Below are 11,519 nucleotides of genomic sequence, written 5' to 3' on the forward strand. Positions count from 1 at the left end.
TGGTGATTTTGAAATTGGACAAATATCTTCCCATTAAAAAAGACAAAAGATTAAGCTTTCCACACATGAAAACTTTGTAATAGGCAAAAAATAAAAACAAAAGCCAGAAGAAAGAGAAAAAGGAAAAGGAAGGAAGGAAGAAAAAGAAAAGGGAGGGAAGAAAGGCAAGAAAGAATAAAGGGCATATGCTCTGCAGTGTTCTGAACAGGCCCTGGCTTGCAGCAAATATCTGTGACTAACAAGACTGGATGAGCCTCACCCCCTGCAGGCTGGCAGTGCTGGAGCAGAGGGGAAAGGTCAGGGAGGGTGCTAGGAGTGGGACTGGGTGAGGACAGTCTAAAGGCTCAGACACAGGATAGTGGATCAGGTGAGTGAAGAGAACAGTGAAGGGCAAAGTGAGTATAACTGTAAGAATGTTTGTTGTTTTATAACCTGCTTTTGGAGAAGGAAATGGCCATCTACTCCAGTATTCTTGCCTGGAGAATCCCATGGGCAGAGGAGCCTGGCAGGCTACAGTCCAGGGGGTAGCAAGAGTTGAGCATGGCTTAATGACTAAACCAAGAAAGCAACAAACCTGGTTTTAAAAAAACAATTTAAAAAAAGTTTACATTTTTATGTAGTGGTGGGCCTTCTGAGTCATATCAACACCATTGTCAACTCAGCCATGTCTAAATGTCCTGCTACCCATTTGAGCCTACTTTATCAAGCTCTGCTCATCACTCAGAGGTGAGGAAGGACAGGCCACAGCATCAGTCTGCATATGGGCACTGCACAATGGGCAGGGGGCTCGCTTGGAGGAAAGGGTGTATCAGTCAGCCCCTGGCTGCTGTCTCTGGACTGTGGGTCCTAAAGAGAAGGTCATGCAGGGCTGTCTCCGAATGGGTGGTTAGTGGTTTCCAGGAACACAGTTTACCAATCCTTGTCTCACCCAAGCCCCTAGAGGAGAAACAAGAGAATAGAGTGAATCTTAAGGAAATGGCAAGACAGAACGATGGTGGCAGAGTCACAGCAGCCTGGGTTGCTCTGCTCCCACCTCAGCCCCTGTGCAGAGAGGAGGGGGTAGAGGGGGCTGCACTCTCTAGATTGGCCTGTGGGAAGCGAGGACCTCTCTCTGGATCACTTACTCTGAGACCCACTCTCAAGAAAAGAGTTGCTCACTCAATATTAATGCAACCGCCTTTGCTGTTGTTCAGTCGCTAAGTCATGTCCGACTCTTTGCAACCCCATGAACTACAGAGCGCCAGGATTCCCTGTCCTTCACTATCTCCCAGAGTTTGCTCAAGCTCATGTCCACTGAGTCAGTGATGTCATCCAAACATCTCATTTTCTGTTGCCCTCCTTCTCCTCTTGCCCTAAATCTTTCCCAGAATCAAGGTCGTTTCCAATGGGTTGGCTCTTCACATCAGGTGGCCAAAGTATTGAACTTCAGCATCAGTCCTTCCAGTGAATAATCAAAGTTGATTTACTCTAGGATTGACTGGTTTGATCTCCTTGCTGTCCAAGGGACTCTCAAGGGTCTTCTCTAGCAACACAGTTCAAAAGCATCAGTTCTGCAGTGCTCAGCCTTCTTTATGGTCCAGCTCTCACATCCATACATGACTAAGGGAAATATCATAACTTTGACTATACAGACCTTCGTCAGCAAAGTGATGTCTTTGCTTTTTAATATGCTGTCTAGGTTTGTCATAGCTTTTTTTTCCAGGAGCAAATGTCTTTTAATTTCATGGCTGCATTCATTGTCCTCAGTGATTTCGGAGCCAAAGAAAACTAAATCTGCCACTGTTTTCACTTTTCCCTATCTATTTTCCATGAAGTGATGGGACTGGAGTGGTTTTCTAGTGGAGAAAACCACTAGACCATTCAAGTATGACCTAAATCAAATCCCTTATGACTATATAGTGGAAGTGAGAAATAGATTTAAGGGACTAGATCTGATAGACAGAGTGCCTGATGAATTATGGATGGAGGTTTGTGACATTGTACAGGAGACAGGAATCAAGACCATCCCCAAGAAAAAGAAATGCAAAAGAGCAAAATGGTTCTCTGAGGAGGCCTTACAAATAGCTGTGGAAAGAAGGGAAGTGAAAGGCAAAGGACGAAAGGAAAGATATACCCATTTGAATGCAGAGTTCCAAAGAATAACAAGGAGAGATAAGAAAGCCTTCTTCAGCGAGCAATGCAAAGAGAAAGAGGAAAACAACAGAATGGGAAAGACTAGAGATCTCTTCAAGAAAATTAGAGATACCAAGGGAACATTTCATGCAAAGATGGGCTTAATAAAGGACTGAAATGGTAGGACCTAACAGAAGCAGAAGATATTAAGAAGAGGTGGCAAGGATACGCAGAACAACTGTACAAAAAGATCTTCACAACCTAGATAATCACGATCATTCACCTAGAGCCAGACATCATGGAATGTGAAGTCAAGAGGGCCTTAGAAAGCATCACTACAAACAAAGCTAGTGGAGATGATGGAATTCCAGTTGAGCTGTTTCAAATCCTGAAAGACAATGCTGTAAACGTGCTGCACTCAATATGCCAGCAAATTTGGAGAACTCATCAGTGGCCACAGGACTGGAAAAGGTCAGTTTTCATTCCAATCCCAAGAAAGGCAATGCCAAAGAATTCTCAAACTACTGCACAATTGAACTCATCTCACACGCTAGTAAAGTAATGCTCAAAATTCTCCAACTCTGGCTTCAGCAATACGTGAACCGTGAACTTCCAGATGTTCAAGCTGGTTTTAAAAAAGGCAGAGGAACCAGAGATCAAATTGCCAACATCCGCTAGATCCTCAAAAAATCAAGAGAGTTCCAGAAAAAACATCTATTTCTGCTTTATTGACTATGCCAAAGCCTTTGACTATGTGGATCACAATAAACTGGAAAATTCAGAAAGAGATGGGCATACCAGAACACCTGACCTGCCTCTTGAGAAATCTGTATTCAGGCCAGGAAGCAACAGTTAGAACTGGACATGGAACAACAGACTGGTTCCAAATAGGAAAAAGAGTATGTCAAGGCTGTATATTGTCACCCTGCTTATTTAACTTCTTTGCAGAGTATGTTACGAGAAATGCTGGGCTGGAAGAAGCACAAGCTGGAATCAAGATTGCCAGGAGAAATATCAATAACCTCAGATATGCAGATGACACCACCCTTATGGCAGAAAGTGAAGAAGAACTAAGGAGCCTCTTGATGAAAGTAAAAGAGGTGAGTGAAAAAGTTGGCCTAAAGCTCACCATTCAGAAAATGAAGATCATGGCATCCGGTCCCATCTCTTCATCGGAAAATGATGGGGAAACAGTGGAAAAAGTGGCTGACTTTATTTTTGGGGTTCCCAAATCACAGCAGATGGTGATTGCAGCCATGAAAATAAAAGACACTTACTCCTTGGAAGGAAAGTTATGAGCAACCTAGATAGCATATTCAAAAGCAGAGACATTACTTTTCCAACAAAAGTCTGTCTAGTCAAGGCTATAGTTTTTCCTGTGGTCATGTATGGATGTGAGACTATAAAGAAAGCTGAGTGCCAAAGAATTGATGCTTTTGAACTGTGGTGTTGGAGAAGACTCTTGAGAGTCCCTTGGACTGCAAGGAGATCCAAGCAGTCCATCCTAAAGGAGATCAATCCCGGATGTTCATTGGAAGGACTGATGTTGAAGCTGAAGCTCCAATACTTTAGCCACCTGATGCAAACAGCTGACTCATTGGAAAAGACCCTGATTCTGGGAAAGATTGACGGAAGGAGGTGCAGGGAACAACAGAGGATGAGATGGTTGGATGGTATCACCGACTCGATGGACATGGGTTTGGGTGGACTCTGGGAGCTGGTGAGGGACAGGGAGGCCTGGCATGCTGCAATTCAAGGGGTCGCAAAGAGTTGGACATGACTGAGTGACTGAATTGAACTGAACTGAACTGAACTGATGGGACCGGATTCCATGATCTTAGTATTTTGGATGCTGAGTTTTAAGCCAGCTATTTCACTCTCCTCTTTCACCCCCATCAAGATCTTTAGTTCTTCTTTGCTTTCTGCCATTAGAGTGGTATCATCAACATAACTGAGGTTGTTGACATTTCTCCTGGCAATTTTGATTCTAGTCTGTGATTCATCCAGCCTGGCATTTCACACGACTTACTCTGCATATAAATTAAATAAATAGGGTGACAAAATACAGCCTTGTCTTCTCCTTTCCCAATTTTGAATCATCTGTTTTTCCATGTAAGTTTCTAACTATTGCTTCTTGACCCACATACAGATTTCTCAGGAGACATGTAAGGCGGCCTGGTATTTTCATCTCTTTAAGAATTTTCCAGTTTGTTGTGATCCACACAAAGATTTTCTCATAGTCAATGAAGAAGATTTTTTTTTTGAATTCTCTTGCTTTTTCTATGATTCAGTGGATGTTGGCAATCTGATCTCTCATTCTTCTGCCTTTTCTAAATCCAGTTTGTACACCTGGAAGTTCTCAGTTCATGTATTGTTGAAGCTTAGCTTGAAGGAGTTTGGTCATTACATTGCTAGCATGTACAATGAGGGCAGTTGTATGGTAGTTTGAACATTTTTTGGCATTGCCTTTCTTTGGGATTGGAATGAAAACTGACCTTTTCCAGTCCTGTGGCCACTGCTGAGTTTTCCAAATTTGCTGGCATATTGAGTGCAGCACTTTCACAGCATCATCTTTTAGGATTTGAAATAGCTCAGCTGGAGTTCCACCACCTCCACTAGCTTTGCTCATAGTAATGTTTCTTAACGGCACTTGACTTCACACTCCAGGATGTCTGGTTCTAGCCAGGACATGGGAGCAACCTAGATGTCCATCAACAGATGAGTGGATAAAGAAGTTGCAGTATATGTATACAATGGAATATTTCTCATCCATAAAAAGGAACAAATTTGAATCAGTTCTAGTGAGGTGGATGAACCTAGAGCCTGTTACACAGAGTGAAATAAGTAAGAAAGTGAAAAACGACTATTGTATATTAATACATATATATGGAATCTGGATAAACATTACTAATGAACCTATTTACAGGGCAGAAATAAAGACTCAGACATAGAGAACAGACTTATGGACACAGCAGGGGAAGGAGAGGGTAGGACAAATTGGAAGAATAGCATTGAGATATTTTACATTATGATGTAAAATATCATGTAAAATAGATAGCTAATGGGAAGCTGCTGTATAGCACAGGGATCTCAGCTTGGTGCTCTGTGACAACCTAGAGGAGTGGGAGAGGGTGGAAGGTGGGAGGGAGGTGCAAGCGGAAAGGACATGTATATATCTATGGCTGCTGATTCATGTTGACGTATGGCAGAAACCAACACAGCATTGTAAAGAAATTATCTTTCAGTTAAAAATAAATACAATTTTAGAAATAGGGTGTGTGACATTATTTTGACGAGCAAGTTCACTCAGCAAAACACAGCTTCCCCTGAATTCTGAATCCTAGTCCTCTGTGGCTGAAGAGAAATGTGTTCCTTTCATCCCTCCTCATAGGTTCCACTTGCTCTCAGTTTATTATCAGCTAAAGGCTGTTGCTAGTAAATAGAACTTTGAGAAATTCCATGAATAGGTGGGAAAACCAATTCTGGCAGGTTCAAATGACTGGTTTCTAGGGACTGGCAATCTTATGTAACACTGTGCAGGAGCTGGGCTAAGACAAACCAGTCTGAATCAAATACCAAATAAGAAAGAAGGGAGGGAAGGGATGTGGTCTGCCACACACCCTCATTTCCGTGGGCCTTGTTGCTGTAGCATTAACACTGAAAAGGGTCACTGTTGCCTCTTTAATTTCTGTGTCATTGAACAGGAATAGCTAAGGTTTACTAACCTCGGTGACCTCTTCCCCTTGATTCATGGGTTATCTCAACAGGGAGGAAGAGAACTTCACATTTAGCTCCTCATGCAGGGAATTTTCCTTACATTGTCTGGTTTTATCCTCATACCAACTTTATCTCCATTTTAGTTATGCAGAAATTATGAATGGGAGGTACACAACTTGGCCGAGGTCATCACCTTCAAGTGCGAGCCAGGAGGGAAACTCGGGGGTCCACAGAGCATTATGGGTAAGCGCGGGGTCAGCTGAACCCAGCTCTCACTTTAATCTCTTAGTTCTGTGTGGCTTTTGTCAAGCTGCTTCACCTTGCGCCTCAGTTAACTCAGTTTTAAACTGGAAAGAAACAATACTCCTACCTCCTCCTAAGGCTGCCTTGAGTTATTGAAGTAACACATTCACAGCATAGTTTGACACATAGGCATTTTGTATCCTTGGTGGGAGTATAAATTGATGTTTCCTCTTTGCAAGGCAATTTTGCAACTGCTTAATGTGAAATCTGATATATCAAAATAATTGCAATTGTTAAAATTTGTGATAGAATTGAGAGATACATGGAAAAATTAAAAATTCTTAAATCTAAAATGCACATCTACTTTGACACAGTCATTCTGATTTAGGAATTTATCCTCCAGATATATGCACGCATGTGCACAAACACATTTACACAGGATGTTCATTTCATCATTGTTAGTAACAGCAAAGACTGAGAACACAAACAGCAGCATTGATGGCGAACAGTTTAAATATAATAAATTAAGTATACAAAATGCATCATATGATTGCCAAGATGCATGTGAATTAGAAAAAAGATGTCATAGGATACAATCAGTACAACTCTGCCATTTAAATTTAAATATGTGAGTAAATATAATGTAAATATCAATACCTTTATGTGCCTTACGTATATCTTGAGTTATACATTAAAAAGCTGTTTACCATTGGGAGCCTTGGGAGAAGGAGTTTGGAGAGTTTGGGACTGAAATCACAGAAGAATTACTTGACATTTGTTTTCACTTAATTTTTTATGCAAATTCTTTTCAATAAGAAGAAGTCAATTTAAAAATGCTGCCATACTGCATTACTGAGCTAGGGAGAACTGTTAGCTGCTCTTATGCAGGGGGCTTGCAATAACCCCTCTGTGTGCAGGTAAACGGGACCCTCTCTGCAGCCTAGGGGGCTTGTGAGACTCAGGCTGCTCGGTACCCGGCAGCTTGGAGTCACTTCTGAGAGCTGAAGGATCTCTCTGAGGGTGAAGAAGAGGCTTGGACTCACTCTACTTTTCTCTGTAGCATAATTAGGATTTAGAGCAAGCATCTGGAATGCACGCCTGTGTTTCTTTCCTATCTTATGACTCTCCTCTCTAAATTCTACTATTTCTTCAGCCCCATCTTTGTATGAGCCAGCTCTGGCTGCCATAACAAAACACCACAGACTGAGTGACTTAACAGAAGTTTATTCCTCAGTCCTGGAGGCTGAGACATCAAGGACCAAGGTGCAAGGTGCTTGTGGATTCCGTGCCCTGATTCCTGGCATGCGGGTGGCTGCCTTCTCACTGTGTCCTCACAAGGGTCCTGGGGTAGGAGTCTCCTCTCAGGAGGGCACTCCTCTCATCACGGGGCCCCACTCTCATGACCTCATCTGAACCTGATTACCTATTAAAAGCCACATCTCCAAATACTGCATTGTAGCCTCGGGCTTCAAATATGAATTGGTGGATGTGCCCAGAGCACGTCTCTAAATTTCACTTGACCCAGCATATTGGCTAAGGGTGTTAAGTTTTATAATAAGACATTAACCTGATCACCAGCTCGCTGGTTTCTAAAATTTACGAAATTTTCTTAATTAGCCCTACGGAATGCCTGTACTGCAGGTCAACTGCCAAGACCGCATAGCCGTAAACACTTTGCTTCAATGATTCACACGGAAAGTCTGGGAGAGGAGTGAGGACAGGCTGTCCTGATCACACATCATTTTCTACTCTATATACCGCAAATTCTCCTTCTGTATTATTTCCTCAGAAAACCCTTCTCTGACACTAGAGTGAAGCAAAGAGGGGACCCCTCCAGCCCTTAACCCTTGATAGCAGCGCTCATTTTATTCTTAGCATCAGTTTGTAATCACTTCATTTCTCCATCTTTTTTTACTTTACCTTCTGATTCCTCTGTCAAAATGTAAGTTCTGTGAAGGCATATGACTGTTGTGTTCACAGATATGTCCCAGGACCAGCATTAAGTATGAAGCAGTGTCCTCGGATCAATCAGATCACAAGAAGGCTACCTATTTGGACCATGACAGTTTTGTCATTGCGTCTGTAGGACTGTCTCTCAGTCGCTGGCCGTGGGTTTTTATCTTAGGCTGCTCTCAAAGCTAGTCAGGCAAGTTTATCAATTTGATGTGAAGCCAGTATTGAGGTTATTGTTCTGTTCGTCACTCGGTCATGTCTAACTCTTTGCGACCCCATGGATTGTAGACCATCAGGCTCCTCTGTCTGTGGGATTCTCCAGGCAAGAATACTAGAGTAAGTAGCTATTCCCTTCTCCAAGGGGTCTTCCCAACCCAGAGATCAAACTAGGGTCTCTCACATTGCAAGCAGATTCTTAACCATCTTAGCCACCACGGAAGCCTGAGGTTATTACTAATTATATCTTATTTCCTCTATTGTCACACTGGAGTTATGTCTCTAACCATTTGTCATCTTATCCTGCAAATACCTGAAGGCAATTATTTTGGCGGGTAATAGTGACTATTTCGTGATTTATAAATTTCCCTGTTCGTCATGGCTAGGAGGAAGCTCCAGGCCTTATGCTTGAACATGGTGGCTCTGTTTGACCCCTGTGTGTCTTCCCCCACTCCCTCTTGGTTTCGTGAATCTTATTGTAATATGTTCTCCTTCTTTTTTTGGATGATTCATCTCCAATACTTTCTAGATGAAATAAAATGTAAGTACATTAAAAGGATGTAAATAAATTCTATTTTTTTCCCTATCTGTGTTATTACTTTTCCATGCTACTAGGTCTTTATGGCTCACATTCGAGTCCATGACATTTTGGGTTTTGGCTCAATACTATCACCATCTGGTCTCTCCGTCCTTAATCTTTTCCCTGTTTTCTCCTTTTCCCTCCCACCAAAATGCTGTCACCAAAGACGTCTTTCTTTCCGTGGTACCGCTGCTGCTGAACCTCCTGCACCACGCAGGGCCCCACAAGAGCCTGGGATGTGAAACAAGCCTGTGCTCCTCCCGCTCATGCGCAGCTCTGCTGTCTCTTCCTCGCCCTGTTTATAGCAGCCTCTTCACCTTCTCTATTTGAAACATCTCCAATGCTCCTGTAACAAAAACTACTCCCAATGTAAAATCTCATGTCATTTGTTTATCCTTTAATAATCCTTGAAATACACTTACTTATAAAAATCCCCTTAAGCCTCAGAAATAATACTTATCTGTGTGCCTGCGTGCTAAGTCACTTTAGCCCTGTCTGACTCTTTGAGACCCTGTGGTTCCTCTGTCGGTGGGATTCTCCAGGCCAGAATACTGGAGTAGGTTGCCATCCCCTCCTCAGGAGATCTTCCCCACCCAGGGATCGAACCCACGTCTCTTATGTTTCCTGCATTGGCAGGAGAGTTCTTTATCACTTTCTGTACCACTAGCACAGTCTGGGAAGCCCTTGATATTCATTTATCACTGCCCAAGGGCTCTGAATTTATAGATAACAATTGTATGCTTTATTTTACTAATTGTATTGGTGAATAGTTATATGTGATTGTAAATAAAGCATTAGAAGCAGACCCTTAACCCCCCTCTCCCCAAACCAAAAAATATGATTATATATGTACGTGCTTCCCCAAAGTCCTTTCAGGATGATGTAATGTAATAAATTTAGGAGAAGACAAAATCAGGATGGTGAGAGGCAATTAGAAAACTGAAAACCAGAGCATCAGTTTGGCAGGTGTTTAACTACTTTTCTGTTGAGTAGAGGATGATAAGTGAATAATCAATTCTGAGAACAAAGTCTGAATGTTCAGCATTCAGTTTCCTCAAATGTGAAGGCATTAAAGTAAATTATAATTGGGCACTGTGCTCCAAATTTATTACTTAGTACATAACATAACAGGTACTAAATTGAATTGAAGAATGAAACTAAAGGAGGTATTATAGGAAAATAAAGTTGAGTCTTGTAAAATTAAAGACCTCATTTTTCATATAAATTGTTTAGTAGAAGTTGTTTGACTAGGAGTCTGGAAGAAAATTGCGAAGTCTTTTTACTTTAAGGCATGGTTGTATTCACTGACATGCTTCAACCTGGTAATAAATCAGCTTGGGAACCTTTTACATAAAAAGACATCGCTATAAATTAGCTTTTACATTTTATCTTAAGTGATATCATCATAAAATATTTAATCAAGACACTGAAACTGTCAAAATAGCTGGATAATTTGAGACTTGAGGTTTTAAAAAATCGAATTCTTTCCTGGTGGGATTTTTCCATGTATATAAACTTTGATGTGTGAATTTACCAGAATTTGCTACAGTAACAGTCAATAATTTGTTCACAGATTACAACTATCACAAATGTTCGGCAATTACAGAGGCTAATTAAACACTTCGGTTAGAAAGTAACAAGAGCAGACTGAATTTAAAGAAAATAACACCCCAAAATGTTCTATTTTGTTCTGTCACAAAAAAAGAAAATATGCTCATCTTGCAGCGTTTTGGGTTTTTTTTTTTTTTTTTTTGGTGAGTTTATCTGTCCATGTATTTCTCAATTATATTACATATCCCAATTTTAACAATAATAATAATGACAGTTAGACTCCACATACAGGACTGAATTTGATCTCTGCCACATCCTTATGGGCAAGGAGAGGAGTACCCAGAGAGAGAAAAGGGAGCTTCAGTGGGTCAGTGGGTGTCCCGCTGCTCTGGTCTTGTTCATCACAAGGGACGCCAGCTCATCTTTAGGCTGTTTGCCAGGACTGTGTCCTTGCTTGACTCTTCCTGCTGTGGGTCCTGCTTCTCAGTCACCAACTCTGACCCACAGGCTTGCCCCACCTAACTGTTCCCCGCCTCAGGCTCTCCTTGCCTTGTTGATCAGTTTAGCCAGGAATTTCTGACTGTGACCTTTGACCTTAGGGTTCATTCTTTGCTTTTCTGTAGCCACAGAGGCCATAAAAGCCACTTCCTGCCAGCTGCCCTGGTCCCTTGAGCCTGTTTGAGCCAGACCAGCTCTGTGCAGCTTCCTGCCACCTGAGGGAGACCAGACACCCAGCTGGGGAGCAGTGAAATCTAAACAATCACTGACTTTTATAAAATGCCATTAAATTGTTGAACAAATTTTTGACTATTATAAGTCACTCCCAGGCTGGTTACACTGATCAAAAAGAGCTATTATTATGAATTCAGATCTGTGAGTTCCTCTTACTTTTAAAACCCAAAGTCATAAATTCCCCAGGTGTAGACTTCAAGCAACATCTGTTGTCTTAATTAGGAAAGAAATCCTTCAAGGATGAATTCTTTCCCTGAGCTTGGTTGTCTTCCCAGCAGATGACATATCTGAAACCACAGGTAGGGAGCAGGTGTGTGATGGTCTGCATCCTAGCTTGCATTTGGCAAAACTCTGACTACAGAGTGAAACCATTAGAGATGCTGTCAGTGAGATGGATGATGCTACACATTTTGAA

The sequence above is a fragment of the Capra hircus genome, chromosome 14 (genome assembly GCF_001704415.2).
Source record: "Capra hircus breed San Clemente chromosome 14, ASM170441v1, whole genome shotgun sequence".
Classification (NCBI taxonomy): Eukaryota; Metazoa; Chordata; class Mammalia; order Artiodactyla; family Bovidae; genus Capra; species Capra hircus.